Here is a 16,404-nt window from a genome sequence, read left to right on the forward strand (position 1 = left end):
AAGATGAGTATACTTATTAAAGAGAGAAAGGGAAAGAAAACAATCATGACTACCTGCTGTGTATCAGTAAAGGTCCTATTTTCCGCATAGAATCTTACTGAATAATATCATAGGAAGGAAGTACTATTATTGTCATTTTAAACATGAAAGAACTGAGGCTCAGAATGTGTAAGTGACTTAGTGTGGAAACTTATGCAGTCAGTAGCACGTAGTAGAGGCATCTAAGTTCTAGAATATCTGAGTCCAAAATCTATCTACTTCCCACTATACAGCAAGTCATTATAATCATTGGTTCTATTTCTACCATGTGACCAATCCCAGAGTCCCCAAAAAGAAAAAAAAAGTGTAAGCCAACCTCCTATAAAAAGTAAAGAAACAAAAAGATCATGTGAAGATGGAGTTAGGCATAAATCTGAGTTATTCTGCCTCAAGCCAAATCCACCAGAAGCAGAAAGATGAAGAAATTGAGTTGCCATAAAGTTTGGCAAATTTTTGTTCTGGACCCACTTGGCAGAAAACTGCACGGGCAATTAAAATCCATTCATGGGGCTCACAAATGCACTCTGAAGTCCTAGGTTAAGAACTATTTTAAAAATATATAAATGGCATAGAGAAACGAACCTTTTCATTGGACATTTAGCTGTTTGTAGATCTACACGTGAGAATGTGAAACTCAATATTCCAGCGTAGTTTCCCCTGTACCTGATGTAAAAGTCAATGAGAATACCATTAAAGAGACTGAATCACTCTGTTAGGTTCTGCTAATAAATAGTAGGAAGAGAACTGTTTATAAAAAAAAAAAAAAAACCTTATAAAGCAGAAACTTTGAGGGGCGCCTGGTGGCTCAATTGGTTAAATGTCTGGCTCTTGATTCTGCTCAGGTCATGATCTCAGGGTTGGGAGACTGAGCCCCGCCTAGGGCTCCATGCTGGGCATGGAGCCTGCTTGAGATTGTCTCCCTCCCAACCCGCCCCTCTCCACCCCCCCCTTTCCGCTCTTGTGCAGGTGTTCTCTCTCTCTCTCAAAAAAAATTAATAATAAGGCAGAAACTTTGAGGATGCTCATTTTGAGGTTTCTTTTTGTCTGGGTGTGATGTAATGGTCATATTTTACAGATCTATCATGATCAATCATTTAAAATAAGTTCTTCCTACTTGAAAAAAAAGTAAAGAAAGAAGATATTAAGGAACATTTTTGTCAGGGATAGTGAGTAATAGCATCTTAAATAAAAGTTGTGCATATTTCCCAAAATAAAGCAAACTTGAGGAAACAATAATAAATGTGGTAATAAATTACTAGAATGATAATCACAATGTACAAAACATGAATCAGAGATAGTTGCAGGAAGTACATATACTTTGAGTCATCGGGGGGAACTGTATCATTTTCTTTTCCCAACAGATTATTGAGGTAGAGTCTTCAGGGAGTATTTGAAAACCAACATGAATTCAATATTCTTTTTCTGAAGCAAAGAAGTCTGGGGGAATTTCTCCAAACATCAGCCATTAGTCAGCACGAGATTTGAAAGAGATAGCCAAGAGTATTTTTGTTCTCTTGTTCTGATACTTCCTTGTGGAAACAAGTGACTGCACTCTGTACTGGACTGAAATCCAATTATCTGAGCACTTTTTCTGTGTGTAATAATTTTGTCCATCTTCTTTTTTCCATATATTCCCTGTTTTGATTCTCACTGTTAGCCCACAATTTACCTTTCCAAAACAACAGGCCTACTATTTAGTCACAGAGCAAGTATGTAACAGCAGTTTTACTAATACTTACCTTGGCGTCACAGTCTGCCAGATGTCAAAAGATTAGAAAGGTAAAAACTCACAGAACTGACCCTTCCTCTAGGTAATAGAATTAAATTTACAACTAACCTTAATTTGGCTACATGGGATGAACTTATGAGTCATGAATCATGTTTTAGAAATATGAATGTTAAATTCAGTGATACCAATATTTTATTTTGGACATTGTATCAGGAAAATGTGCATCTTTATAAGATAAAATTTATTAAAGTGAACAAAACTGATAAAGACTTTACTGTCCAAAATATTAATTGCATTTTCCAAAGTGCTTTGGTTACTGATAAGGAGAGCCTAACAGGGCACAGGTGTCAAACTTCATAATATCTAACTGTGACTCCCCTGTGCCCCCAGGAAGGTTCAGTGAAATCTATTTGCCAGCAATATCAGGGGAAATATACCCACAGCCATTTTCTTTTCTATTGACATTGAGTTCAATTTCTTTATCCGGTGGCATGCGGTTGGTGTTTCATCCCACTGGCACATGGCCTGAATATTTCGTATTCATGTGTGCTAATATCAGGAATCCAGCTATCTCCCTCTGTGGACCTGACAAAATTATCTGCCCTAGCATTTCAGTCTCCTTCTGGATCATCATTGGGACTTTTTGGTGGGCATTCACATGACCCACTTTAACTCTTCCTCTAATTTCCCACACACATTTCCATACTTAGTGCCACTATAAGAGGTTTTTGTTTTGTTTTTTAGCTAGTCATCATCCAGAGTCTCATGACTACCACATAGTGAGGTTATTGGTTATACACCAAGATTACTTATATACCAAGACTATATAAGTACTCCCTGGAAAGCAGGAGCCTAACTTCATTTACATGTAAGTGAACATCTCTCAACTCTGCCAGTTCTTCAACTTGTCTTTCCTGAGATTTATCTTTTGCCAGGAATATTGCTGCTAATTTCCATACAGCTATATAACCCTCAATTCAGAACAACTTGTTTTATCTCTTTTAAAAAGATGTAGGGCTCACACCACAGAGTGATGGGAGAGAGAGTTCTCAAAGAGATCTATTACTGGCCTGATAAATGGAGAAGCCACTTGCTCATATCTATAGTAGACTGTGAAGTTCTCTCTTTAGTGTTGACTATGACATTTCTGCCTTATGAATGAGCTTTGCTGTGTCACCCCTTCAGAAATATCTCTGGAATTAACCAAGACAAGCTATTTTGAGAATTATCAAGATAGCTTGAAAATTATGTCCTTCAATGGTAGAAGCAGTTCAGAAGTTATCCACTGCCTTTCAGATGGGCTATATGAGCAGCTGTCTCAGAAAAACTTCAAGTCCAAAACGAAATAGCTTTTTCTAAGAAGTACTATTAATTATTTGCCAAATTATTCACTTTATTTATTCTTATTCTTATTTATTCATACATGATGAATTTTATCTTAATAGTTGAATCATAAGGTCCAAATGAGATACTTGTGCTACACTCTATTTTTTTTTGTTCTTTTTAATCAATTGTTTCTTCTCAGAATCCCCTCAAATTCAGATGTCTTTTTTTAATGACACTGTAAGTAGGGCCTACAATAATTCCTAAATAAGTAATATGATTTTGCCAAAATTCAAATAGTTCTGCTATTCTCTAGACTTTTTATATATTGCAAGGATCTGTTAGAGGTAATTCATTTTTCATGATTTGATTCTATTTCTGTTTGCCCCATCTATATAGTTCCCAGGAATGCAAAAATTGAACTGAGATTTGGATGTTGACTGGATTTGTGAATCAGGTTCACTTTGTCATACATGTCTCTATAGTCCTTTATTCCTCCTGAACTTCTTCCTCTGATGACATAATATCATAATATCAGTAGTGCACTAACATGATCTTGATTATTATTAACATCTTCAGATTCATTTTGTCCCATATAAAAGCCACCTGCCACAAGGGGCTATTTAAATTTAAATTAATAAACATTTAAGAAAAAGTCAGATACTCAGTCCTGTTAACCACATTTCAAATACTCAATAGCCACATGTGGTTAGTGGCTGCCAGGTTAGACAGTGTATATGTAGAATATTCCACGATCATAGAGCGAGTTATGAAAATGTGTTAGTAATTTTAAATATTCCTGTGGCAGTTTGTAAATACATTGTAGATTCCATTCCATGAGGATGAAAATTGTACCTGGCTGGACTCCGAAATTGGAACAGAAAAGATGTAATTAGCCAGGTTTATAATGTTATACTAGCCCCCTTGGCCTCTTACACTTTCTGTATAGTTTTTGTTTGTTTGTTTGTTTAGTCACTTCAAGAATAGCTGACACAAACAGAAGAACCACTTAGCTACCACTGTACAGTCTAGTTTTAACCTCCAAGAACCATCTGCCTTATGCATTGGCCAGACAGTACTGTTCAACATGACACCATCTGGAATCAATATTCTGGCCACAGTTTCTTTGATCAGATCAGTGAACTCATGACCTCCTAGAATTCTGTATTGCTAAATAGTTACTAAGGAGGAAGGCCAGGACAATTCCAGTGGCTCCCATTCAGCATGACCAGTTCAAACCACGTGAAAGTTGGCATTAAGCAATATCTTCATAAAAAGGCCAAAAGCCACATACCCCATTCACAAACAATATCCATACTAAGTATGCATTCAAATCCAAGCGACGCAACCACTAAATAAAATCTCCAGCCACAGATTCCAATTTGTATGCTCACGCCTACATTTTGCCTCTCAATCACAGAGCATCCAACCCTCACAGTTTCAGAGCCTGACCCTTCAGGTCTCATCCTTGTGGCCCTTAAGGTTTACTGTACTTTAATCACCTATATCTCACAACCCTAAGATTGCACACCACTCCTCAGTCATTCATCCAAATTATTGCAGTAAGGCTAAGAATCTCAGAGGTTGAATGAGCAGGCTTTCAAACTTTATTTTTCAGATGTGATGGCTTTATCTTAGGGGTAATTTCAGCCAACTGTTCAAATATTTCTTTTGTCCAAATCACAGCCATCATACTTGAATCTAAATTCTTCCAGACAAGGACATAGAATGATAGAGAATAAATTTGCCATTTTTCTTTAACAGGTAGAACTGGGGTAGGAGAAACACTCATATGCCTCAAACATTGATCATGGATTATAGAATTAGAAACACCATCAATATCCTCTTTTTTCACTGAAGCATTTCTCAAAATTCAGCTAAAGAGCTCTACCCCATTTGCCATCTTTTCATTTCTTGTGATTGTGTACCCTTTGTATCATAAGATATTTCTCTTTTGATGATCATGCAACCCTATGCATTCTAAGCAAGTAGGTAAGTAAATATTTCTAAATATATTCTTAACTCCCCAAAAGCAAAATTATGTAAGACAACCAAGATTATATTACCCACACCCCCTCTCCCATCACATCATTATCAGTGTCAATGTTATTAAGTCACCATCATCATAAAGACAGACTAATCCCTCCTGTACTCATAGCCTTCCAACTGCTTGGAAAAGAGCATTTCATTTTTGGGTTGGGTTTGGGGTAAAGCAAGTTTTCCTCTTAGATTAGTTTACCGGACTCTCCAATTAACTTACTGAAGCTGATTAGCTTTCATCCCCTCTTGAAGGATCTAATCACAAATGTTCAAAGGCACTTGGAAATCAGTTATCCTCAGTAGCAATTCTGATAGACACTGAGGGATACAAAGGGATGGCTGTTAATTCTTTGATGGGAACAATTCTGAAAGTCCATCCCAGCTACAGAGCTCCTTAGACCTCAGTTACAATGGCATTAGAGACCAACTTCTTAGGTCCAACTCTGCCTTGTTTCTTTATTGGTATGTACTTACCAAGGGTAACCCCTGCCATTAATATTCTAAGTGCAACTTTTCATCAAAGTTTTTCCAAAGAATCCAATCTAAGTCTCTGAATGAGTTGGTGACCCATGTTGAATTTGAACATCACTGCAGATACTTTAGTTGGACTATTTTTTTGAAAAAATTCTGATGTCAATAATTTTTGGTTCTTCTCTTTGTTCTTCTTGTGGTCTACTTGGATTTCTTAATGAAGATCTCAGTATGCTGCTTGGATAGTAAAGGACTAGCTTACAGTTTCTTAGAGACGCATGGATGGAACTAGGCACTTTCAGGATTCAGTACATTGTACCCTTAGACTTACTGAATTTTCTTGATTTGGCTACTGTAATCATGTTCCTAACTCTGGTTGTGGCCATCCAGGGGTCTCTGCTTTTTCATTCCAAAGTGTAAACCTCTAACTTTCTGATAGGTGAGAAAGAGCAGTTAACCAATAAAATAGGTTTGGAAGGGACTCTAAGGATTAAACTGCTTCTTAAACAGGTTTCAACCAATCCCTATCTAGCACCATTCTTTCATCTCTGGTCCTAGCATTTTTCTGAGTTTTTTGATGATCTGTCTTAGGGGTTAGGTATTTTTCATTTTACCCATATTCTACTTAGGAGTTCTCATTTCCTGGGCCTATTACTACTCATTCATAGGACTGCAAAACTTTCCAAAGTATTTTTATCATAGCTGAACCTTGCTTCCTATTTTTCTCTCTGTTATATGACTGATTGTTGAAACTGAGAATTTGAAAACCTACATTTAAGGAGAAGAATTTATAAAAAATAAGAGTAGAGCATCGATATAAAGAAACCTGTAGGGTTGAGGAAATAGTTTATCTATTACATTAACTGATTGCCCCAAAAATCTAGGAAAATTAGTCCAAGGCTGGGAATCTCCCTCAGTAATTTCTTTTGAGACCTCAGGTCTACGACCTAATGCCTTCATTTGAGAGATGAGACTATATCTATACTTTGATGCTTTGTGCTTTTTATAAAAATAAAAATGATACATGTATGTAATTCTTTAAAATGTAAATTAGCATGTCAAATGCAATGTATTTGCACATACTACATATTTTTAAAGTGTTTTTGTGTCATGTGTTTTTTTAAAGACAATAAGTACTTGAAATAAATATATTCCTGCTCTCGTGGGCAAATTTGGAGAGAAGTACGGAAAAATATATGATTTATATATAATTCATAGGAATCATATATATATATGAAATACATAATTAAATCATTAAACAATTAAGCTAATAAATGCTTTGAATATATATACCCTCTCTGCAACAAAATGATAACAAAAGAATGCTCTAAATTCATTTAGAATCTATTCCTTTACTTGGAAAAAATATGTCTGTAAATTATCCAAGTTGTTTGAGCTAAATGGAATTTACATAATTTTATTTCTTTTTAAATTTGGGCTTTTATAAATTCTTATGCTCCATTTAATGTTAAAAGTGAAAGGTGATCAATGTCATATCAAGGTATCTAACCAATTTTTGTCTTTCAATAATTATCTTTTTGCACCATAACTCAAGGTCATATTAAACATTTTAATTGTATTGCCTTTTCTTTCATTATCCCCAACAAGTTGAAAATAAAAACTATTTTAAAATTCACAAAGCAGGGGTGCCTGTGTGATTCAGTCAGTTAAGCATCTGACTCTTGATTTGGGCTCAGGTCATGATCTCAGGGTCACGAGGTTGAGCCCTGTGTTGGACTCGTGCTCAGCGGGGATCCTGCTTTAGATTCTCTCTCCCCTGCTTTGTCCCTACCCCCCTCTAAAATAAATAAATAAGTCTTCAAAAAAAATAAAATAAAATTCACAAAGCAATATTTAACTCAATCTTTTAAAGGTGTTTAACTTATTGTATTGGCTTTTTCATGATTAGATAACACTAAAATCAATGAGTTATCTCTTAGTTTTTGCTAAGAAACTTTCACAATTAACATCAATGTATTTAAAAATGGAATGTTTATGACAAATTATAATACCCATAGTTAATTTTCATTCAAACTCTCTCTATAAAGATAGAGTATAAAATATATATAAACACTTTTATCTATTAATCTTTAATGTAGAACCAATTTATCTGTTTGGAAAAATAATTATCTCCTCTTCCCTTATTATTACACCCTTACTCCTTTTATAGCATGTATTAGATGGTTCATGAGTAAGGAAATAAAACATGGACCTTAAAAATCTCATAAGTTTTGATACTTCATTTTGAAACATGAATTATATTTCGCTCAGTTTTCTTCTACATTCTCAAGATAGCATTTTCTTACTTCCATAACAGTTTATTTTCTTCAGTAATGCCAACTAGAGATCTCTTTAGTCCTTTTTGGTCTTTTAAAAATACATCAGACTACTCCCTTGCTTAAAAAGCATTAAATGTCTCCCAAGGCACTTAAAATTAATGTGAAACTCATCACCAATGTCTCAAACTTCACAGAATGCATCCCTACCCCTCAGACATTAATTTCTGATCATGTCAAGCTTCCTTCAGTTTTTTGAACACACTTAGCTTGTTCCAAACTCTGCCTTCTATCTATAATACTGTCTTCCTGGAACAGTTTCCTTCACTCCACCATATGATCAACTCCTTCTCATCCTTCAAGACTCAGCACAAAGTTCACTTTTATCAGTGAGGCCTTAAAAGATAGCATAATATAAAGTAGATCCTCTGTGTTTCTTTGTTACATGGAATCCTCTTTGTAGCCTTCATGGTATTTACCACAGTTTCAAACTCATTTCTAGTTTGCATTTATGGCATGCCTCATTTAGCTTATAAATTTCATGAAAGATCGTATCAGGGGAATTTAGCCAAATACTCAGCACCTAGCTTAATGTCTAAATTACATTGGACACTTTATGGTTATACATCAAATGTCCAAGTGAACGTGTATATAAAAGATATGTATAATATTAATTCATTGTATGTTGTAATTAAATCCAAGAGTAATCACTTATGTAAAGAAGTTACTTAAGTAATGTCATAAATAGTCTGACTCCTTCGTTGATATTTGACTATTGATAGCTTTTAAGCCTCATTTCCCCTCCTTTTCGTTCTGTCTCACATCTGGATAAACTGATTTTAAAAAGTTTGGTGTTCCTGCCTTTGGCACTGGTGGGAAATTCAAGCCATGTGTGGAAATATTCATACTGATCCGATCTCCAAACTACCATAATAATGCCAACTCAATGTTCTTTTCTTGGTTTCTCAAGCCATTTTGGGATCTGCCTTGCTTCCCCAAGAAAGCCTTGTTATATGAGTAACAAACCTTTTCATACTCTGTTACTGTTTATGTGACACCATCAGTCTTGATATCTTAACCAAATTTTTGATGGGGGTCCATCCTGCTTTTTCAGGGTGTTCTACCATAGAAAAGAGGTTCTATGTGTTTTTGGTTCATGATGCACTTAGTGTCTTGGTAATATTTGTCATGGCATTACTAGTCCCCTACAAAAAATTCTAAGAGCTCTATTAAGTAGTTAATAAATACCTTAATAAGTATGAATATTTATATCCTAACAACTTAGTAGCTATTTGGAAAAAATACACATAAGTGAAAATAGTTTGCAAAGCAGTATCCAATAGCTGTTGTGTTTCCCTTAAATCTAAAATATCTGAAAGTGCCTCTGTAAGTTCATTGGAGAACTCCTGGGCACCCATTTGATGTGACTTTAGCAGACACATACAATGCTGTCCATCCACCTGATTTCAGCTTAGCTGAGGTTGTCATTTCTATCCATGTGATCAGTAGTATATCTCAAGCTTTGTGTCTTGGCTTTGCTTTGCTTTTGTACCTCAGGGATTTCTCCTAAGCCACGGAATGCCACACAGACTGCATATGGCTACAATCTATAAATTCAGGAAGTTAATGTTTATGGAGGTAAACCTCAACCAGGGAAAATGGGGATTGAACAAATGCTTTGAACTTTCCATCCTTTGGGGATATAAATCTGAGGCACATTCTACAAGGTTCCTGGGATGGTACCCAGTGGAATTGAGTCCTAGTTGTCCAAAGAAAAAGCCAGTTAAATAAAACATCCTTTTAAAAATTTTCTTCTTTTCCTGTTTCATTGCCCTGCTCCCTCAATTATGCTCCCTGGAATAACATTCCAAACAAGTTACCACCAACACATAAGTTCTTATCTCAGGAAAGTTTCTAAATCTTCCAGATAAAACAAAAGAACATAATTTTGGTGATGACATCTAGCTCCTTCTAAACTCCAATACACATGTAAGAAATCATATGGAATTTAATTTAAGACTCTAGATTAACAGTATTTGGGCTTTTCCATTTATATACTAGATGAATCTTGGACAATTGTAATACTGAGACATAATAAAAATATATATTTGGTTTTTGTCCCTGTTTCTGGAACAGAACCCCCCAAATCCTTGTAATTTCCTGAGTGAAGAGGGTAAAGGAGTATCTTGTTATTCATAAAAAGCCACTTTCAACCACATCTGAGTTTATATTAGTGAAGTGATTCTTTTTTTTTTTTTTATGTTATGTTAACACCATACATTACATCAAAAGAAGATAGCAGGAAGGGATAAATGAAGGGGGGGAAATCAGAGGGGGAGACAAACCATGAGAGACTATGGACTCTGAGTGAAGTGATTCTTGGTGGATTCCTGGAGAGCTTCAGGATGTGGAATAGTTGTCTGAGGAACCAAGCATGTGATTAGAGGATTGTAACCTTCAGCCCCATCCAAACCTCCAAGGAGGAGAGAGGGGCTGAGGAATGAGTCATTCAGCAATGGCCTCTGAAGTAGGGGGTATTCTTATTGGACTGAGCCCTTAAACTGTGGGGTCTACATTAACCCCTGGTAGTTAGTTAAATTGAATTAAATTGTGGGACACCCAGCTAGTGTCTACAAAGAATTGGAGAATTGCTTAGTATGCAAAATTCACATATTTGGTGTCAGAAGTGTTGGGAATAAAGAAAAAGTTTTTTCCTTTAATATTCATCAATCACTCTAAGTCTTATTTTTCTCATCTGGAAATTGGTGGTAATTGAATTTAGCTTATCAGGTTGTTCGCAGGTGTCAATATGTCTGTAAAGAACTAGTGCAGTAGCTGACTTATATTAATTCCTCAGTGTACATTAGCTTTTATAGTTAAATGAATATGACTTCGAAGTGATCTTTCAGTTTCTGTCTGTACAACTTACCAATTATATATAAACTATACCATGCTGGGTTAACTGCATTTTCTAGCTGCATTCTTGTTTTGTAGCGTTGTCTGTAAGGCGGGGGTGGGAGGGTACTTTTTTTTGTTTGTTTCAATGAACAATTTCACTGATCCAGGCTGAGAAAGAAATCTCTAATATATCAGGTATTACCACAGTAAAAACTATAAAAAATAAGGCAGCTCATGAATCTGATCTAATAACAGCAAAGCTATCCCCATCCTTCCTTTAAATATGGAGATTCTAAGTGGGAAAGATTTAGTTAAAATTAGGGAGTTTTGTCTGGAAAAAATATTCTGAAGTCCACTGAAACAAAGTAGAAAAGTAAAGCAAGAAACATGTTTAGCATATAAGGTCTATGGCACCATAAACTATGAGTACAATATTTTTCTTTCTAAATAATAATATATTTTGGCATAAATTTATCTATAAATTGGCTTAAAGATTTGAAACAACTGTTCTGACATTTTTAGATTTCAGTTTAATTGTTCAGAATTTTTAAGCAACTGGGGCAAAGGTTAGTCTTATTTTTTGCTTGATTTATCTAAATAATTATCTCAATTTTCCACTTCATTTTCTGCATGTCAGTATAACCTTGGGCTATTTCTTTAAGGAGTTATTTGACATAGTGTGACTTTTCTTTCTGCCTTATAAAATAGAATGTGCCACATTTGTGCTTTCACAGTAATAAGTTAAGTGAAGCTTTAGGAATTAGGCAGTTAATATAACTAAGTTTGATAAATGTAATTAGCTAAGCTGGGTTACCGACAAGTTTCCATTTTATTTTATTGCATTTCAGAGGAGTTGGCTTTCGCAATCTGAGTTTCACACATCAAGCTTTCTTCCAGACATTTTTCCCTGTGGTTACTCCTAGGGGTCACTATTTAAATGAAAACATACTGGTGGGTGTAATAACCAAAGCTTTTTATCCATTTTTTCATTTATTTTGTTTTAACTTGAAGATGTATGATTTTACATTTGAATGATGCCTTAGTGTTTCAAAGTAGCTTCATGGCAGTAATTGATCCAATTCTATAATTTACCTATTTTGGTGGAGCAGACATTTGTGATGATTTGCCCGCTCAGAATTGCTTCCTCACTTCTAGACATAAAGCTAATTGTGGTAGAATGATTAATTTCCCCGATCTTCACTTCCTCACTGTTAGAGAATTGGGTGTCCAGGCTCTTTACAGTTTTACATTGGAGTGCCTTTGACTGCAGTACACAGAATATATTTCCCTATCCCATTCGTGTTGCTCTTGGCCATAGGATTTGATTTGGTCATTAGAATGTTAGATAGTGTGATGAAAATAGATGTTTTAGATGTGCTTGGGTGATTTGGGTGGGACTCTTAATTCTGCCATCTTATACTTCTACCATCTCTATGAGAACAGCATATTCTTGCCACTAGTCCCTGAATGAGATATGTGGAATAGAACTCTACCAGACTCACAGCCTGAAGCTAATTTCATCCTGCCCACTGAGCAAAGAACAAGAAAAATAAATATTTGTTGTTGTAAACCACAAAGTTTGGGTGTTGTTTGCTATACATCTTTAATGTAACAGAAAACTGATTAATAAATTTATGAGATTTGGGACTTCAGTGGCAATGTATATATTATGAAACTACCTCCTTTCTTTGATGATTGTTCTAGGTATGAAAATCCCACTCCAAGCAAGGCTTAGCACCAAAAAAGAAAACAAGAAAGCTATGGATGGCAATTAGGTATCATCTATTATAAAAGTTAGCAACTTGCCTGTTTACCATACACATTCCATCCACACAAAACCAAGAACCCCACAAAATCAAGGACACGCACATATGAAAAAAATATTACAAAATAATTAATTAAAAAACCTGAGGACTTCTGCTTCTGATAAAAAGTAAAATTTTTCTTTTTCCACCACTAAATACAACTATAAATCCTGGATATTATATGTAAAACCAACATAAGAAGATTCTGAGAGGTGGAGAGAAGGCAGAGTGACTAGAGACATCAAAACTTGAGGAATGGCATGATTATTAGTTCCTGGCTTTTCTTTTTACCACATATTTCCCAGACTTGGGATGGAAGAAACTGCCACCTTAAGAACACCAACACATGCAGACAAAAAAAAAAAAAACCTCCAAAAGTCTACATCTCTAGCCAAAGATCCAGAAAAGGGACAGACTTACAAAACAGAAACTTTTAGGGAAAAAAGCAGCTTTACTCTAGCTAAATAGCACAGAAAAAAACAACAGTCTTACTCCCAACCATGATAGCAGAGTCCAAGTGGAAGCTTAGATTTCCAGCATCACCGTGTTGTGAGGAAGCTTCCCAACTCCCCTTGTGGGGTGATGTGAAAGAAGGCCAACTAGGGAGCCATGTCTTTCATCCCTAAGAGGCAATAATAAGGCCACCCTTGATATAGGGATTATGCAAGAAGCTTGGATTTCCAAACCAATTTGTCAGTAATGAGGCACTCCTCCTCCCTGCTGTTAACATCAGAAAAAGCCAAGGAGAGAAATATAAATACCATATGATTTCACTCATATGTGAAATTTATGAAACAAAACAAACAAGCAATAGGGCAAAAAAGAGAGAGAGGCAAACCAAGAAACAAACTCTTAACTATAAAGATCAAACTGATGGCTACCAGAGAGGAGGTGGGTCAGGGGATGGGTTAAATGTAATCAGGATTGAGTGCACTTGTGATGAGCACCAGGTGTTGTATGGAAGTGTTGAATCACTACCTTGTACACCTGAAACTAATATAACACTGTATGTTAACTAAGTGCAATTTAAATAAAAACTTAAAAAAAAAAGAAAAGGCAGGGGCGCCTGGGTGGCTCAGTCGTTAAGCGTCTGCCTTTGGCTCAGGTCATGATCCGAGGGTTCTGGGATCGGGCCGCATCAGGCTCCCTGCTCAGCGGGAAGCCTGCTTCTCCCTTTCCCACTCCCCCTGCTTGTGTTTCCTCTCTCGCTGTGTCTCTCTCTGTCAAATAAATAAATAAAATCTTTAAAAAAAAGAAAAGGCAAAAAAATTTTAAAAAAAGAAAAGGCCAAGGAAGAGTCAAAAATTTTACCTCTACCCATGAGTTACGAAGCCATTTTCCCCCAAGGTATCAGTGGAATGTAGGGATGATGCAATACTAACCTTTCCAGCCAAAGGGATATCATTGAAGGCCTAATGGGGAGCCAGGGATCTACATAACAAAGAACATCCTTTTTTGTGCCCCTCCCTCTCATTGTGCTCTCTCTCTCTTTCTCTCAAATAAATAAATAAAATCTAAAACAAAACAAAACAACAACAAAAAACAGAAAAAAAAACAATTACTTGTCATACAAATAACCATAAAGATCTCAAACTGAATGAAAGAATACAATCAATAAAGGCAGCTAGGCTGATGAAAAGGTTAGATTATCCAACAAAGATTTTAAAGCAGCCATCATAATAATGTCATATGAGGAAGTACAAAAAGTTCTCAAAATAAATGAAAGAAAATTGTCTTGGCAAAGAAATAGTATGTCAACAAAATAAAATAGCTGGTTAAAAAACATAAAACTCAGTGGATAGACCCAACACCAGAATGGAGGAGACACGGCAAAAAATCTGTGAACTTGAAAATAGAACAACAGAAAGACTTAAAATAAAATGAACAGAGCCTCAAGGACCAGTGGAACTATAACAGAAGTTCTAAGATTTGTGTCATTGGAGTCCTAGAAGAAGGGAAAGAGGATGTTTTTACACAAATTATTCAAAAGACTAATGACTGACAATTTGCCAAATTTGGCAAAATACTTAAACCTACAGATTCAAGAAGCTAAACAAACACAAGAATAAATTCAAAGGAATCCACACTAAGATACAGCATATCAAACTTTTGAAAACTAACGACAAAGAAAAAAAATCTGGAAAGCAGTGAGAGAGAAATGACACCTTACCTATAGGGGAATATAATTCAAATGACAGGCGATTTCTCATTAAAACCCATGAAGGCCAGAAGAAGTGGCACAACATTTTTTTAAGTGTCAACTCAGAATCCTATAGCAAGCAAAAATATCCTTCAGGATTAAGAGGAAATCGAGACATTCTCACAAGTTAAACTAAGGGATTTTTTTTTCCCCCTGTGGACCTACCCTAGAAAATGGTTAAATAAAACTCTCTAAACAGAAAAGAAACAATATAATAAGGAAAGTTGAAACTTGAGGAAAGAAAAAAGTATGATAAACAAATTTATGGTTAAATACAGTAGATGTTCCTTCTCTTCTTGAGTTGTTTAAGTTTTGTTTGACTGTTGAAGCAAAAGTAAACATTTCTTGGTGTGGTTGCAAATGTATATAGAGGAAGTATTAAATATATTTATATAATAAATGGAAAGTGTAAACTGACATAAAGGAATTAATGTTTCTATACCTCCTTGAACCAGTAAAACAGCACCAGTAGACTGTGTATATATGTATACAGTATGTAATGCAATCACTATAAAAGCTATACAAAGTGTCAAAGAGAAATTGCCCTAGACACTGGTTAAAAATGACAAGGAAGGGTTTTTTCATGACTCTTCCAATAGGGAGAGAGACTAATTCAGTAAGGGAGATAAACTGATTCCATTCATGTCGAAACAAAATGTAAGGGAGCTTTTAAGCAATTGTGTGAGCTAGTAGGAAAGTACTGCAGGTTGTTAGGGAGAGACACAGAAGAAAAGAACAGAACAGACAACCAAGAAACATTGCCGTACAAATGTCCCTAACAGATTTTTGGCAAAAGTGTAAAAAAAAAAAAAAAAAAAAAACCTCAATGGAAGCAAGGTAGCCTTTTCAACAAGTGGCACTGGAGGAGTTAGACATCTGTAGATAAAAGAGTGAACTTAGACATAAATCTCAAATTTTATACAAGAATTAGATAACAGACTGAATATAAATGTAAAATGCACTATGAACAGTATATGAATTTTAGAGAGAAAACACAGAAGCAAAACACCTGTATTTGGGACTTAGACATTACAACAAAAACACAATCTATAAAGGGAAAAAAAATGCATGCATTGGACATCATAAAAATTAAAAATTTTGCCATGTGAAAGACCCTTTTAAGAAGTTGAAAAGACAAGCAATACCCTGGAATAAAGTATTGATAGTCAAGTATTTGACAAAAGACTAGTATCTAAAATGTGTAATGAAGTCTCAAAAATCAACAGTGAAAAAAGAGAAGAAACCAAAATGATGGCAATATTTTTTGTTAACATCAGTTCCCCTAGTGAGTGTTGATACTTTGTGTCTGAGTGAAGAAAAAAGAGGGAAGAAAAGGAGGTTAAAGAAAAAACCTCACAAACAAACCAATTAGAAGATGAACATAACCATGAAGAGAGTTTTCACCAAAAAGAATATATTGGTGTTAAAAAAGCACATGAAAAAATGTTCAAAAACATTAGCCAATAAGGAAATACACATTAAAACCACAATTGGATACCACTACAACCTATCAGAATGGCTTAATTAAATCCTTGGGATAACATCAAATGTTGGCAAGGATGTAGAGAAACAGGATCACTCATATATTTCTGGTGAGAATGTAAAATTTTGCAGCTAATGGAA

The 16,404-nt window shown here is 35.3% G+C and overlaps 1 non-coding gene across 1 annotated transcript; it reads left to right on the forward strand.

Annotated features, from left to right (window-relative positions):
* The first annotated feature begins 16,024 nt into the window (after positions 1-16,024).
* On the forward strand, positions 16,025-16,095 carry LOC114223568 (small nucleolar RNA SNORD56). The gene has a single exon (XR_003612179.1). It is a non-coding gene; the product is annotated as a small nucleolar RNA SNORD56 (small nucleolar RNA).
* The last annotated feature ends 309 nt before the right edge of the window (positions 16,096-16,404 follow it).

The sequence above is a fragment of the Eumetopias jubatus genome, unplaced genomic scaffold, assembly GCF_037043125.1.
Source record: "Eumetopias jubatus isolate StellerSeaLion01/CBP00866 unplaced genomic scaffold, mEumJub1_p1.0 scaffold_4, whole genome shotgun sequence".
Classification (NCBI taxonomy): Eukaryota; Metazoa; Chordata; class Mammalia; order Carnivora; family Otariidae; genus Eumetopias; species Eumetopias jubatus.